The following is a 15,917-nucleotide window of genomic DNA, read 5'->3' as shown; positions in this document are numbered from 1 at the left end:
ACACACACACACACACACACACACACACACACACACTGCATATTGTAAGCATCGACGTTTAAAGGGCATATTTAACTCTTACAGTAGTACTTGTAATTGTGATATTTGATTAATTCCCTGCACTATTCTTTGTTCAGTGTTCTTCGCTGCTGTGACACGTTTTCATCCGGGGATAAATAAATTATCCATCCCACGACTAGTAAACAAACACACAAACAAGTAGCGTTACGTAGCTAGCTAACACTGATCTAATGTCATCTAGCTAATTCTATAGCAATCGATCGTTGCAACTTGTCTGTTAACATTAAAATGTCCTAACGTGCTGACGGATTACAAAGTGAAAAACAACTCCGTCCGAAGATTTGAAATAATTGTTTGGGATAACGTTAGGTTAGCTTGGTGCTAACTTGGCTGTCTGATGAAGTATGCTAGCAGTTGTCGACGTTTAAAAAGTCTAACTAATGTACTGTTGTAGGGTGGCAAAACTAGAGACCCATGTTGTAATTTTAATAGATTCTAATAATGTCATTGTATTTCTAACGGGATATCAAAGTACCGTGTCTAATAGCTATGACTAGTTACCCTTAACGCGTTAACGTTAGCTAGCTAGCTAGTTAACGTAAAACTAACTAACGTTAGCTGACAAATCGAAATGTGACAAGATAAATACGCTTTCGAAGAGTAAACGAGCTCATGTTAAACGTCCACACACTAATGTTGACTTGCCTGCTTTCCTGAACTCATTTAGCTAGCTAAGGTTAACGTTATATTAAACATAGCTTACAATGCTAGCTAACGTTACATTTGGGGCTGTCAATTGACTGGGTTAGCTATTCCTTTAATTTTAGCTCTTGAAAATAAACTGCTTACTGATTTAACTCACCGTATTTGCTAAAACGCTGTAAAGGTCCCTTTGAAAGAGATGTTAACGTGTGTCACGGTATAATTTTGGCAGAAACTGCTCAACTGCTCGCCATTCCTTTGAGAGTCATCCCGGCTAACTTGCTAACATTGGCTAGCTAAATAATTTGACAGACACCGAATCTAGAGTTCAATCTAACCACTGAGGGCGTTTCGGTGTAATAGTACGGGTTTTCATTGGTCTATGGGATAAACGTCCTCGCCTTTTATTTGCTGGCGCTTCCGTCACTTGAAAGGGAAAGCGTCCTTATTTACTAAAAGGAAACGTAACGTTAGATGGAACATGGATGGAACCATAGACTGTGAATATTTTTTTTTGTTAAACGGTTCACTGTCAGTTTAACGGTAAGTACAGTTGCTCTGTTTTTCTTTTGAGCAAGAAAGAAGGAAAACATTAATTTTATTTCCCCAGTAAGTCATAACAATGAGCCAGAATGCAAAATAGAGGGGCACTGGGTTTACAGATAGCAAATTTAAATGGAATGCAGTGGTTTTTGATGTTATTGATTACACTCTTTTCCTACACATGTAAAGATGGCTGTTGTAAAAAAGGTCGTTGGTTATTGTCTATTAAAAAAAGTTAAGTTGTAACTCAAAGTCTGTATACAATTATACCCAAAATCGTATCCTACTTGGCTGTTTCTTTAGAATGGTAAATGTGAGGCTAAAAATATTTGACCCTCAGCCTACCATAGCCTATGTATGGTCTACATTAAAGGTTGAAGGAATATTGTTAGTAGGCCTGTAGTGCCATTGATTAAAAAAACACTTAAGTTTATGTTAAAGTACAGAGTATGAAATGTTAGCTTAGGGTTTATTAAGGTTTATATATGTAAGTTGTTTTTTAATGTTGAAAATAATTTTAATATAGGCCTTTTAGGGGTTGACCGATACAGTTTCTTCAAGACGTATAATGATTATTAGTAGTTATACACATAGACAATGAATGAAATGGACCAACAGATCTAGACAGAGACCAGTGAAGGCTGAGCGTTACTGCGCAGCCTCCAACTGAGCTTGACAACGTAGATGTGACGTGAGCAACCTGTCTGAAAGTTGTAAGTCTTCTGGTAGCTGTGCCAAGAGAAATCTCAATCATTACAAGTCTTGCAGAGATGGAGAGGGTAGGTTTATGTAAGGAGATAACACAGGCACAGGCTAATTATTGCTCTCTAAAATGCTAGTTAATATTAGAAATTAAACCTGAACAGCTAATGTAAGTTGAAACTGTCTGCGTGCTTCTCCTGACAATACGGTGATTTGTCGACTATGCGACAGCAAGTCGCTTGGTTCTTACAAAATTGTTAGCCTATTTTTATAAAAACGCCTGCTACAGAACCATAACGTGTAAGGTATAAGTTAATGGAGCCATTCATACAGTGTCATGTTTCTTTATGTAACCTGGCGTAACCTGGCCCAATGGAGGGGTTAGCCAAACTTTAGCTATTTAACACAGTTGACAATGCCACCTTTGGACTTTCACCCAAAAGTTTAATATTTAATTTGATATCAGTTGGTAACAATCCCGGGGACTCCCACTACACAGGCAAGCCCACATGAGAGATCAGAGACGAGGTTTGTTTGAGGACTCAAAATAATTTATTGCAAACCCAAAAAAAGACAATGGTCATTTGAACGTAACTGTAAAAAATAAGTTAACCGAACCAATGCAATAAAAAAGACGAAACAAACAAAAATACATAAATACAAAACGAGAGGAGAATTTTGTTAAAGGTACTATTGAAGTGGAAACGATTTAAGTGGAAACTAAGGTGTTGCAGTGTTCATCATGGGTAGATTGTATACCAAAAGACAGAGACTGCAAATAAACACAACATGGAAATATCAAAATAACACACTGAAAACATGCATTGTTACTAGTAAAATGAGCCAGTTATATTTCACCACCTCCAAAAAAAATCACTTAAGCAAGCACTAGGTCTCTAAAAAGTCATGCCAGATTAAAAGTCACTAAATAAATGTACAATATCCAAATGACATGAGCTCTCCTGAATACAATTGCCAGAAGGGAGCGCAAGTGCTTGGAAATATTAGCGCGAAGGGCCTTGCATCACCAGTTTCTTTCTCTGGGAAGGTAGGGGAATACCATTACCAAGTGCTGACCAGAGTATGCACACCAAGGGGTGACAGACCGTCAGAAGCTGAAAGTGTGCCTGGCCTCAGCGATATACTTGACTGAATTTGTGAGTGATGGTTTCAATATTTTTAATATTTTCTGGTATATCTAATTTACCCAGGAGCTCTGTTGACATAGGCTTAGCTAACATTAGCTACAGCTTTATGAATGAGTCACTTATGAACACAGCAAGAGAGAACCCAACGTTAGCCAGCTAAAGTTCCGGTGGAAAATTATTAGCTAACGTTGCCGTTAACGTTAGCCTAACATTAGCTAAATATTGTTATTAAAGTTAGCTGCTAGCAGAGATGGGAAGTAACGAAGTACAAATACTTTGTTACTGTACTTAATTTTTCTGATATTTTTACTTTACTATTTTTTTGTGGCGACTTCTTACTTTTACTCCTTACATTTTAACATAAATAACAGTACTTTACAGTACCATTACTTTAGTTTTGTACAAGAGGTTATCATGTCGGAGAGTAGCGCAGACACGCGCCTCACACTGCGAGCTGGGGCATGGAGAAGAAAGTGAGAGAAATAAAAAAGAGACAAGCTGTCCGGAGGATAATCGTTTGAGATTGTGTGTGTGCATCTTTGAGAACTGTAAGTGTTGATGTTGTCATTTGTGGTGCCCTTACCTAGTATAACGTAAATGTTAGACCCAGTGACAGGCTGGCATGAAGTGGCTTGCATAATACTTAGTAAGGAGGTATTGTTTTTGTCTCATGGTGAAGTTAAGTTTCTCCAGCTCTCCCCAGGTTGGCAAAAAATCAGATTGATTCTTTAAAATATAGAATAATTAAAATGTTCTGCCCCCGGACCCCCCTAGCAGGATAATGTCCTTCTCACCTTTTTCACCCCTGACCCGTTTTCACGCCTTGTGTAGAAGTAAGACTAAGCAAAATAGCAGCGGCACTCTGCACTGGGCTGTACCCTCCTAACCACACTGAGCGTTAATCTCGAACAGGTAACAGCACACGAGGCACACTAGGCAACGACAACAGCAGAAAAAGGGAAAGTCGGCGCTTACTGGACCGGCATTTATTTCCGTGTGCCTCATGTGACGTCTCACGTGATGTCTCACATGACTGTGTATTTAACCTACAGGTTACATTCAGAAATAAATAATGGACAACTAAAGTTTTTAAACGCGTCAGATGTAAAGTGATTCGCTGTCAAAGTGGCGCCAAAATGAATGGCAGTCAATGGGATGCTAACGGCAGGTAAAGGTTTCAAAGCATTAAAATGGCGCCAAGTAAGCTACGCTTAGAGAGGAGAGGCTTACCCCCTTGGTGGTGAAGGGAGGCAAGTTGTATCTAAGGTCCTTCCTATTTCCTGGAGGACATTTGCATTGCATAAGACATTTGCATTGCATAAGAACCTTGTAGGATGGGAATGATTGTTCCAGGTATTAGTCAAACTGTCAGGCGGAACCGAGGAAACGGAGTTGTTTGTAAGACTTTAGATTTTGATTGTAAAACTAATTGAAATATAAAATAATGTTTAAAAAAAGTTATTTGGCCAGTGGTATAAGCGGATTAATGCCTTTCGAGGTGTCCATTGTCAGATATTAATTGACTTAGGCGGAGGCAACCGTCCTCCGCGCACGCCTCACCATCGTCCATTAACACCGGACAATGGACACCTTCTGTTATCTAATGAAACCGATAACTGATATTTGGAACAGATATGCATTTACAGTCAAATAAAAAAATCTTTTAGTCAAAATTAGCATTTTGGAAGTTTTTTTAAAATGCAATAAGCAATTATTTAATAAAACGGAAACTTTAAACATAAAAACAAAAAGAGCTCCCTAAAGTTTTAACATGGTAACAGTTTGTTTGCAGGTGTTAAAGACTACTTGCAGAGCTGTAGCAGAGCCAGTGTAGCGCACTTTTGAATTAACTTAACTTATTTAATTATTTAATTAATGTTATTGGTAAAATAAAACACGGATACTGATAATCTGCTAATTGCCAAATGTTGGTTGATCCCCAAGGCCTAGCATTTTGGTTTTTCCAGACCATGTGCTTTACAAAGGTAAAACAATAGAGTTCTTATACAGAGAGGACAGCAGAGTTTATCTGGTCAATATTTTGTGTGTGTGTGTTTTAATCTTATACATTATCCGTTCATTTTTTACATAGGTTCTCAGAGTTCTCCAAAAGTGCTTCACTTTGATAAACATGAATATAATGCACACTTTTATATTTCCTTAATTTGAATGTTTCAGTGTACTGCACAGCCACATGTCCCTTGAGGGTAAGATGCATCTGAGCCATCTGTGTCACACATTTCTTTAGTTTTGACCACGCTTCATTGGCAGTTCATTCTGCTGATTGATTGATTTTCTAACAATTACCCCTAATTATTTTTCTGGGTGAGGAAAAAAAAAAACTAATTTAATGCATGGGTGATCGCATTAATTGGGAGAAATGACATTGTCCAAGTTTCAGAGTAAATACAAATTATTGACTCCATTATTGTTATCTGATTGTATATTGTCCCAAGTACACTTCACTGACAAAGGTAATTAGTGTCCTGCTTCTTTATTGGGGCAGCAAACAACACAAGGTCACCATCACTCTTTTGACATGTACAAATCAAAGACCACCTCAAAACAAATAAGTTAATGCCTGCTTTGCCTTCATCGACATTGAGATAAACTGACACAAACAAGGGTGCAAATATCCACACCATTGCTTTGGTAATGAGTTTTTTTGTCTTTCATTGATTCTTTATCTAATCAACTATTGTGACCTTGTGTGGTCAAACAAATATACTAATGAAGGTAATTAAAGTGGTGAGATTGGATTAACTAATTGAATATGTGACCCGTTGGAGCTGGATTGTCTTTTATACTGGACATTTTACAGCAAAGGCGATAGGGGGGTAGGTCAATTAACATACCCTTCCTGGGCAATACGGTTTATGTAAATTAAAATATAAATGATTTGTAAAGAGTAAAAAGATAAAATAAAAAATAAAATTGCAGCTGGCAGCTACACTACAGCAATTCTAGTGCACATATTTGAATAGTAATCATCAGATCCCTTTTTATATTTGCCATGTAGATTATTGACGTTATGGGATATTTTAGTGTCTCATTGTTTCTGGCTGAAATATTTATATATTGTTTCAGTTTCAGCAGCATTTTCCAGCTATATGCCTTGAGCTCGAATTCAAATTGAACATGAAATATGTTCCCTTCTGTCAGTCCATTTCTTCAGAGGATTTTAGGCCTGCTGAATCAGGTCTACAATGTGGTTTAAATGACAGTTAAAAATTTCAATTGGCAGTCCCTAGTGAAACCTGTCTTGACAGCACAGACATAAAAAAGTGAAAAAAGATGACTCCATGTCCAGATAATATATAATAACAATGTTAGTTTAAATAAAGAAACCCAAATCTAGATTCAAATGTAATATTCATTTTAGAAATATGAACAACTGGGGAGTAAAGGATACAAAAAACATCAGCCAAATCCTTCATATAGCAACAGTCTTTTCTTATCCCTGAGGCTATGGCCTGGCTAAAACCTCAATGCAGCAATTATTTGCTGTAATGACTGCAGTTCAAATAAGCCTGGAGACTTTATTAAACCAAATGAGAGAATCATCTGTGTATTATCACCTTGTGATTGACAGTGACAAGTGTTGGCCAGGCTCGGATGTGAGCATGATGAAGAAGCTCTTGGCAAAGCTCTCGATAATGTTATCCCTGAAAAAGTTTCCCGGAAAACCTCAGCCAACAAATGGAGAGGGAAAGCTCCACGCATATTAATTCCGATTGTCAGATCCCTCCAGTGAGGGAGAGGGGTAATCTGGCAGGCAGCCCCGGCTGCCCCTCCACTCACTGAGTGGCATTTTACACTACTAATGAAAAAGAAATCCATTGTGCTGATCATATGCATAGATTTAACTCTATAATAACGACGAAATAGAAATATTCATAATAAAAGTAAAGGTCACTCGCTGCTGCAGCTAAGCTTCCTAAGCTACAATCTTTGCAATAGCAGTTGTCAGGTTACAGCGATGAAATAGGAAAAAGAGAGAGACGTCAAGTTTTAACCCTGCAAAGGTGAGACACTACAACCAAGCCCTGCAACACAGACAGTACACACTGTAGCTCCTTGATCATTTGTTTACAACAAACAGTACAGATGTGTGTTCAAAGCTGGATACAACAGGCCAGTGTCCTGCCAGCGTCCAATGGAGAGGTTAAAGGTCAGCCACATAGTTGTGAATTACATAGTCCTCTCTCTGACAGACAGTACCAAAGCTGGTGTCCACATTCTTTGGGGATTTGTCTGGTCTACTTAATAAAATACATGGAAATATGAATAGCCGCCTCTCTTCACTTCCATCCTACCTGTCTCTGTATGTAGGTCACCTGGGCTTCTTCAGGCATACCTCACCTCTGAACGACATTCACAGCATTATTATTGCCCGCTGCGACTTCCATGCTGAGCCCTGTCTTCATATGCATCATACATTGGCATTTATTAGTGCCATGCACTAAGTACAGGCCATGTTATTGCATTTGAATATCAGCTCCTAGCCACATTCGCAGGCCCTGGAAATATATTAAGATGAAGCAATCTCATTTAATAACACCCAAACTAATAAAAGGAGAGCAGATTGGAAATTCAATTTATGATTATTGTTTGGCAGCAGGAGTGATCCAAAAAAGCCCAGCTTGGTCTGTCATATGCAAATATTTCTCGCCCAGGTGTTGGAAAAATTTCCGAATGTCTAAACACAAGTGTCATGTTGAGGCAGCAGGTATACGTTTTGGTCTTTTGGGGTTTTTCCTCATTCAGAAGCAGAAAGCCATGTGGTGGGCTACTTCAGTCGACTATTCTATTATGTAATACTAAAACAGCAATGGTATGACTATCCTTCTCCATATGGGCAAACATCATAGCATAATGGGCCAAATACAGGATAGGGCTGCATTAATCTACAGTGTGATCAACATTTTGATGCCCTTATTGTACTGAATGTGTGATATCAGCCTTTGTTTAGCAATAATCATGATGCTGTTTAGCTTTGGTATTCATAGTTTCTTTCCTGTTGTTAAACTTATAAGGTGTACATCCTGGATACAGTAAGCCCCAATACCACAAGATATGTGGAAGCAAGTCTAAAACATGTACCTGGCCACCTATTTGTAAAGCCCCTTTTCCCTTGTTTTTCAAAAGATTTCAAACCGTCATTCTGAGGTGGCCTTTATCCCACAGCAGTCATATCAGTCTGTGCCAGAGCTCAAATAATGGAATGCCACTTCTTCACTTTACTGACTCCGCTTCACAAGAGCCCGTAATTTCCTGTCTTGTGTTGTTGATAGACATGTGTGTGTATGTGTGTGTGTGCGCGCACCGTTGTGTGTGTGTCTGTTTGTTGCCCAATACATCCGACAGACCCGGTCCATCTGTGTGTAAATGTTGACTCCCAGTGGAGCTGTGACTGTCACTCATTGCCCAGCCAGTGTAGTGCCAGGCATTGATCGCTACATATATCTTGCTCTGTACTTCCCAAACCTTCATCAACAGATGCGGCAGCAGAATTGATTAGCAGCAAGTCAATGACCAAATCTCTTTGGAAACATTTTTGTTTATGTGGATAGCTTAGAGGGCCATTAGCGGGATTACCTTTGAGGCTTGGCTGAACAACAGATGTTCAAGGACGACTCAATCAATTTGACTTACAAGGGGCTGCAGTTGCCGGAAACAAGTGATAAGTCTGCGAGGGGGGAAAGAGGGGTTAAATAAAAACAGTTCACTGTGGTATTACACAGGTACAGCAGAAGAGCAGCAGACTCAGACTTACAGTGAGATCACTGACAGGTTCCCTAACACTGGAACACACAGTCAATGAAATCCTCTTGACGTTGACAAAATGATCAAAAGATGTGGCGGTGCTGTTTTAACCATTGGCAGCTTTGGGCCCATTTAAGTTATTGCTTCTACACGTTATTAATTTAACTGAACTTGTTATATACAAATACAGGTAACAGGTTTTATTAAAGTAAACACATTCTGAAGAACTGCAGATCATGTTTATGTCCTTTGGTCTATGCTGAAAATCCTCAATAATTTAGCTGAGTCATACACAAACAAAGTTATTCATTTAATATATAAATACATATATCACTAAAGATTTTATTAAATGGATTTTAGCCCAAGCAAAACTTGCTCGGTATAAGTAAAACACTTTCAATATAAGCAGCGCCAGCCTCCAGAAAGGCCTGTTTAATTTGTGCAGAGTAGTGCATTCAATTATACAAGCATCTAAATTGAATTCAGATTAATGTTTGTTATGGATATTTTTTTTATTATATTTAAATAAGCTTGATTCAGCACAAAATGTATTATTTCTCAGAGACGATCATGTTCTTTCATTCTTTTCAATTTTCCCCTTTCCTCTCATGAATCGAATAGTGAATAAATGTGTTGCAGAGACTCACGATCTGGCTTTCAAGTCAACGCTTATGCTTCCTTATCTGCAAACGTATTAAAATTAAGTCAGAGCACAAAATGGTATTTAAAAAGTTTAAGTGAAACAATTTGCATTGGGAGTGTGTGGAAATGCTAATGGTTTCTTTCACTAAGCCTCACAATCACTGTCATCCATTTCGAGTTCTGATTGTTTTCCACATGGATGCCTTCATTCATTATTGCAAAATTATAAACATAAAGAAGATCTCTGTATTAATACTTCTGCTTTTTGTAAAAGCTCAATCAACCATAATGTTCTAATTTTTTCTCTGTGAACCTCATTTTATATTATCTAACCCTCAAGGAATGGATGTCCCAGAAGGGATTTATTTCATTTATCAGGATTATTGAATTAAATTAAACTAGACACTTACCGCAAGCTGAACAGAGATACCTTATCCACTTAAAAGGTAGGCCTGCTCTTCACTGCTATTTAGGCAAACACATTAGGCAGCAAATGCCTTTTGTTGGCTGAGCCGAGGTTGCTGCATAATTCATTTGTTCATTAAGGAAAAGCGTTGAAAATACTTGAGGTAAGTGGAAAAGGTCATGTATTGAATGGATCTTTAATTAAGCTACTTTACAACCACAGTTACACGACTGATGACATATGCATCATGTTTGTGTACATAAAGAATTAGTGTGTGGAAAGACAATAAGGAAGGGAGAAACAAAGAAACCGAGGTAGGCAAAGTGGATTTTGCCAAAATATGTTAAATTAAAAATAGCAACCTCCCAAATACATGTACACTGTAAAAGTCGTTACTATTGTGGATTATGTGCAATAGAGTTTAGCATGATTTTACATGCTATCATTTAAGGATTTTTTTCTCTCTCTTTCACAGGCAGAAATTGCATATAAAATATTTGTTTCAGAAGATCAAAGATCTGAAAAACACAATGTCTGAAGAGCATTTCAAACAGCCTGTCTGTCATTCTTGTGTCCAGCAGCAGATGGCAGGCTGTTTCCACTGATGAACCGTCTCCAGACACAAGCACACGCTGAACTTCTGTACCCTGCCGCTGTGATGTTGGCTTCCCAGACCTCACTGCTCTTGCCTGTGAAATGCATTCCCATTAAAAAGGCATTTTTTAAAGCCAACACCAGTGCTATAACAATCATCTCCCCAAAGCCAAGGCTCCACACCCGGGAGCTCGGTATTGCCACACAGGCAGACATGTGGCGGCTGCCACAAACAAAGGCCCCGTACTCTCCTCCCCATTCCTCTTCCCTAAGCTTCCACATGGTTACAGGCCGGCCTGCCATTGGCAATTACACCCATAGCCCAGTGTGAGGTCTCACAGAGACCTCAATCACCACTTACAAGATCAAGGCTAACTCTCTATCACATGCACAGTGACAAACACACATACACCTGCATATGTGTATGCAAACAGACTGTCCCTCTTTCTTCAACCAAGCTCTCTCGCTCGCTCTCTGTCTGGCATGCTCTGAAATCATAACACATTTTGAGTGGCTGTGGAAAGTATATCGCTTTTTTAAGAGCAACAAAAATAACAGGGTGACAATCATGCTGTCAGACGCGGCTGTCTCAGTTCACTGTCTGTCATTAAGTTTAGGACTTTGTCTTGCTGACACTGCTGCAGAAATACATCAACATATTTCATTATTATACAAGATTTATATTTAGTCACACACTGACACAAACAAAGACTTGGTCACCAATGCAGAATAGGGTTCAGTTTTAGCTGCACATGCTTATGAAGAAGTATGTAAAAATGCACATTATTGTGCCTCTGGTAATTATATATCTAATCTGCAAAAATATTGACATGTTGCCTATGAAATACTTCTGCTGCTCAACTGTCCTGTAACAAGTACTGACTGTTTTGGAATGAGGTTTTCTGAAAGTGTCGGTGTCATGATTAGGTATCTGATTTTAGAAGGACATTTTTTTTATTTGTTGCATCTGAAACATTCATTGTTGTTAACAAGGGCCCTACATTTTACCCTCCTTATCAGACCCGGCTGCTGGATCGGTGGCTGGGGGGGGAATCCGTACCTCTGTACCCTGATACAGGCATCAATACCCACGAGGCTGTGTGTCATGCAGCAAGCAGCCTGAACGGAGGTTCACATGCCTCCTATGATACTTCAGTGAGAGCCCATGCTTCATGTCCTCACACCAAGCGCTGATGTGGCAGCTTGCTAAATAATTTGTGCTTCTTTACCGGGGTCATTGGATAGAGAATCTGGTTGTTGAATAATTAATCAAGACACAATCTAAGCAGCCGACTTCTGTTTCCTCCTAGTTTCAGCCAGATTGTCTGCCGCTGTCCCTCACATTCATACTCACTTGCCGTCTAATTCATCTAAATCTGGAACTTCATTATAATATTTGTGTAGGCAGACTGGTGTTAGGAAGAGCATGTCCTGAACATGACCCACAGGATCCCGAAAAAGAAAACCACACACAGCCGCAGAATCTATTTTTTTATTACGTGGATAAAAATAAAACAAAAGCCTGTTAACGCCATGGCTTTGTTTAGCTTCATAATTGCTTTTCATTATTCAGTGCACAATTGATACCCACAGTGTACGTTGAAAGAGGCACAGTTGTTTGAGTGCGGCTGGAAATTAGATCTTTTATTGATAATGTCTCAGATCGGATTCTTACAAATGCTGAGTGATAAAACTGGAGCCTGATTGTCTGTCTGTCTTTGTGAATAGTAATGACACTTTTCAGACTGTTAGATGGGCTCATGGCTGCCTTAAGGTTGGAGAAGAACACTTGTTCCTGAAAGATTTCCCACTTACTCAAACTGGCTGCAAGATCTGGGGCGGGCAAATTAACAAGTTATGCAAATCATAACACTCACACCTTACTTTAAGAAATTGTTCAACATTTTTGGAATATAGTTTATTTGCTTTCTGGTGGAGAGTTAGAGGAGAAGATCAATAACAATCTTGTGTAAATATAAGGCTAACATGAGCAGCTGGTTAGGTTAGCTTAGCTTAGCACAAAGACTGGAAACGGGGGAAACAGCTTGACTGGCTCTTTCAAACTTTCAGACTCGCAAAAACCTGATTAATCAACACTCACAGCAAATTGTTAATTTTACACTCCTTGTGAATTAGCGAGCTTTAAAGGTGCTGGGAGCTGAATTTTATTATATATGGAGAGAGCCATGCTAGCTTTTCCCCCATAATTTCAGTCTATGTGCGAAGCGTAGCTAACCAGCCCCTGTTGGCAGTATTATATTGACTGGACAGACTTGAAAGTTGGATCTATCTTCTCATCTAACTCGCGTAACTCAAATAGGTGTATTTCCCAAAATACTATTTTTAATAATATAATAATATATATCTATTACCACTGATTCTTCCTAAAGCAAGTCATTTCTGTTTGCAGTAAAAAGTTCTGGGTGTTTTTTTTTAGATAGGGGTATATGAGAAAGTGTGAATGCAGATTGCAATCCTTCCCTAGATAAACATACAGTGAGTTGGGTATGTCTCAGACATACATAAAAATGAGGCACCTTTATTCAAAATGCCCCACAGTACCTTTAGTGCTTGTGCGTTGAGCATGACTGGCCCCACAGAGAATCACACTTCAGAATCTGGCAGTTTTAGTGGCATGTTAGCAGAATCGTCATTGGGAAATCAGACGCAATAGCCAGGCCCATGTCAACAAGGCTTAGCTCAAATATTTTACCCCCAGAACCAAGACTCTGATTCTTGTGTGTGCATTTCTCAAATACTTTCCCATCACCGCAAATCCCATTGACACTTAGCTGTCCCTGTGCTTATCACTGATAGCTTTCCACATGTAAATCTACACATCGATTTATTCTCATGTTGTGCCCCTTTGGTTGTTTTGAAAAAAAGTAGTGTGTGACCAATGCCTCCCACCATTCCCCAACATGGTTGCCAGGGACAGGGCAATACTGTAAGTCTGAGGCGCTCAGTATAAAGGACAGTAAGAGATAGAGCTCTTTAAAAAAGTACACCAAGACAGGAAGAATGACACTTAGCCCTTAATCATCTCGGTGTCTGCAGGGATCCCCTGTACTTTTGTGTCTATTGCAGATAATGGTCTTTCCTTACTTGACAGCATGTCTTCAACAAGCTAGCTCTGTAACCAATGCTTAAGTGTATCAGGGTGACAAAGCGTTCCTAGATTTGGTGGTGTCACGGCTCATCATGTAGTGACATTGCTGACAGCTGTGGTGTTAAGAAGGGTAGGCTGTTGGATGGAGTCAGAATAGATTCTGGTGCAGTAGACCCAACTTCCATAACAATGCCTTCCCTAAGGATCATCCTGCAGTATGCAATCTAACAACACCAGCTGGAACCACTGGAAGACAGGGAGGGGAGGTATTGTAAATGTTGGAGTACAAACCAAAAGGCTGCTTCAGTTATTGGAACACACGGACGCTTGTGTTTCAGGAGAAAAACCAGAGGCATAAGGAGTACAAGAATGACAATGTTTTTTGTGGGATAGTTCTCTCAAGCGCTATTGTGGCTGGCAGGCTGTCCAAGTGTGCTGGCTCTTTCCTCAGAAAAACTGGGAGGGAAAACTGCCTGCTATCAGATATGAACGCACCATCTTGAATCTGTCCAATCCCATCAGTCCTCTTCAATGAGCCTGTTGAAGGAGACCCGTCCTTGCCAGGCCCTCCACTAGTTTTAAGGGACTTCCTGTTTGTTGAAAACAGTACAGACAAATTGTATAATGACAAATAGTGGCCCAAACATTGTGGGAGTGTGCTGTCTTGGGACCTCAAACTCAGTGGCAACTAATTTAGCCTCAACCCCAAAACAAGCAGAACAACATGACAATGACCAGGCTTTGTCTGTTTCCAAACAAAAATGGTCTCTGAGGTTTGGCTAGATGTGAAGAGAACTATACTTGCAGTCATCCACTTTCTGTTTATTTAATATTATTTGTGACCAAAGCAATAATGCATAATGCATATGCACATTTTATTCTACCTTTGTACCATTTAGGTAATTTTTCCAAACTGAAGCTAAAGTCAGAGCACTCAGTTTGGTGCCATGAGAGAGACTACACTACTAACTTGGTTCCAGTGTTTATGCTGCTGATCAGGTTGGATCAGGACCTTGGGATAGATTACTGTCATCCTCTGTTAGGAGTTAAGGTGGGAAGAAAAACTAATGTTAAAAAGTAATGTTCTCAGTCATCTTTCCATCCAGCTTGCCTGTGGACTCTGCTGTTGATGTTGATGAATCTTGAAATTCATCCTGGTTTAGAGTATGTGGCTTTTCCATTGCATTTCATTTAAACTATAAGATATTAATGGCAACATAAAGAAAGTCAGTCCAAAATGCTTTCCATGAGGTATGATATCCCATTTGTATGTTGCCAAATGGTCAAATGTTCACATTTCAAAAATCTTTGTATACTATTTTCTAAGAAAATGGGGACTTCCATCCATCATTTCCCCATAAAGATTGTTACTACTTACATCTGTGTTATGTAAGAAGCTAGAGCCAGGAGGCAATTAGCCTAGCCTAGCATGAAGACTGGAAGCAGGGGGAAACAGCTAGCATGGCTAACTCCAAAGCCAATGAGCTACAACATTGTGTACTGAGCTTTAGAGGTACTGGTAGGTACATTTTTGAACTTTGGATTGAGCCAGGGTAGCTGTTTACCCTGCTTCCAGTCTTTATGCTAAGCTGAGCTAATTGCCTCCTGACTCCAGCTCACCCACCCATCACAGTAATGTGATAACCTTTTTCAGTAACTGCTGCTCACTTCAAAATGCTGAATGTGATACATGGTTAGTCACCATAGGTTTTGTCAGTCTCTCTGGATGACAGTTTAAGCTAAATGCCTGAAATTCAAAAGCTCTTTAATGTTTGAATTTTTAAATCTTCCAGATTTGAATGAGGTGTATCAAACCCCACATTGGTTCCTAATCATATGACAACAAAATGGCAGTATGAGCATCTCCTTACACACACCTTCTCCCACCACACCAGGACCTCCACATCACAAATCGTCCGTAGTCTTGTATGTTTAAACAGGCCTCAGTAATCGTGTTGAGCGTGTGCTTATATTTGACTGCTCAACTTTGTCGCCAAACTGTAATGAATGTTGTGGAAATCTATTTCATCCCCCAGCCATTAGCAGGCTGTGAACACTCTCTAAAACCAGCCTGCGCCTCATTTTCCAGGCCTCTGATCGCACCGAGCAGTGGGCACCTAATTCATTCAATGAAATGGGGCTTGCGATTACTGAGGCAGAGATTTGATATATCACGGAAAATTAGGTCGATTTTAATAAATTATCACCCATCCCACTGAATAGTCCACATATGCTTACACTGGGGAAGGAGCCGTTTTTCCAGTGGTAGGCTTTGTTTTTATAT

The 15,917-nt window shown here is 39.4% G+C and overlaps 1 protein-coding gene across 2 annotated transcripts in view; it reads right to left on the bottom strand.

Annotated features, from left to right (window-relative positions):
• The window catches only part of aktip (akt interacting protein), a 7,942-nt gene extending 6,786 nt beyond the window's left edge, over positions 1-1,156 (bottom strand). For both annotated transcript variants that reach the window (XM_032520870.1, XM_032520879.1), the window contains exon 1: positions 884-1,156. The gene's annotated coding sequence lies outside the window, so the exon portion shown is untranslated. The remainder of the gene's footprint in view (positions 1-883) is intronic.
• Between the last annotated feature and the right edge of the window lie 14,761 nt (positions 1,157-15,917).

Source organism: Etheostoma spectabile, chromosome 1 (genome assembly GCF_008692095.1).
Source record: "Etheostoma spectabile isolate EspeVRDwgs_2016 chromosome 1, UIUC_Espe_1.0, whole genome shotgun sequence".
Lineage (NCBI taxonomy): Eukaryota > Metazoa > Chordata > Actinopteri > Perciformes > Percidae > Etheostoma > Etheostoma spectabile.
The sequence above is the reverse complement of the archived record's forward strand: the minus strand, read 5'-3'. Positions and strand labels throughout refer to the sequence as shown.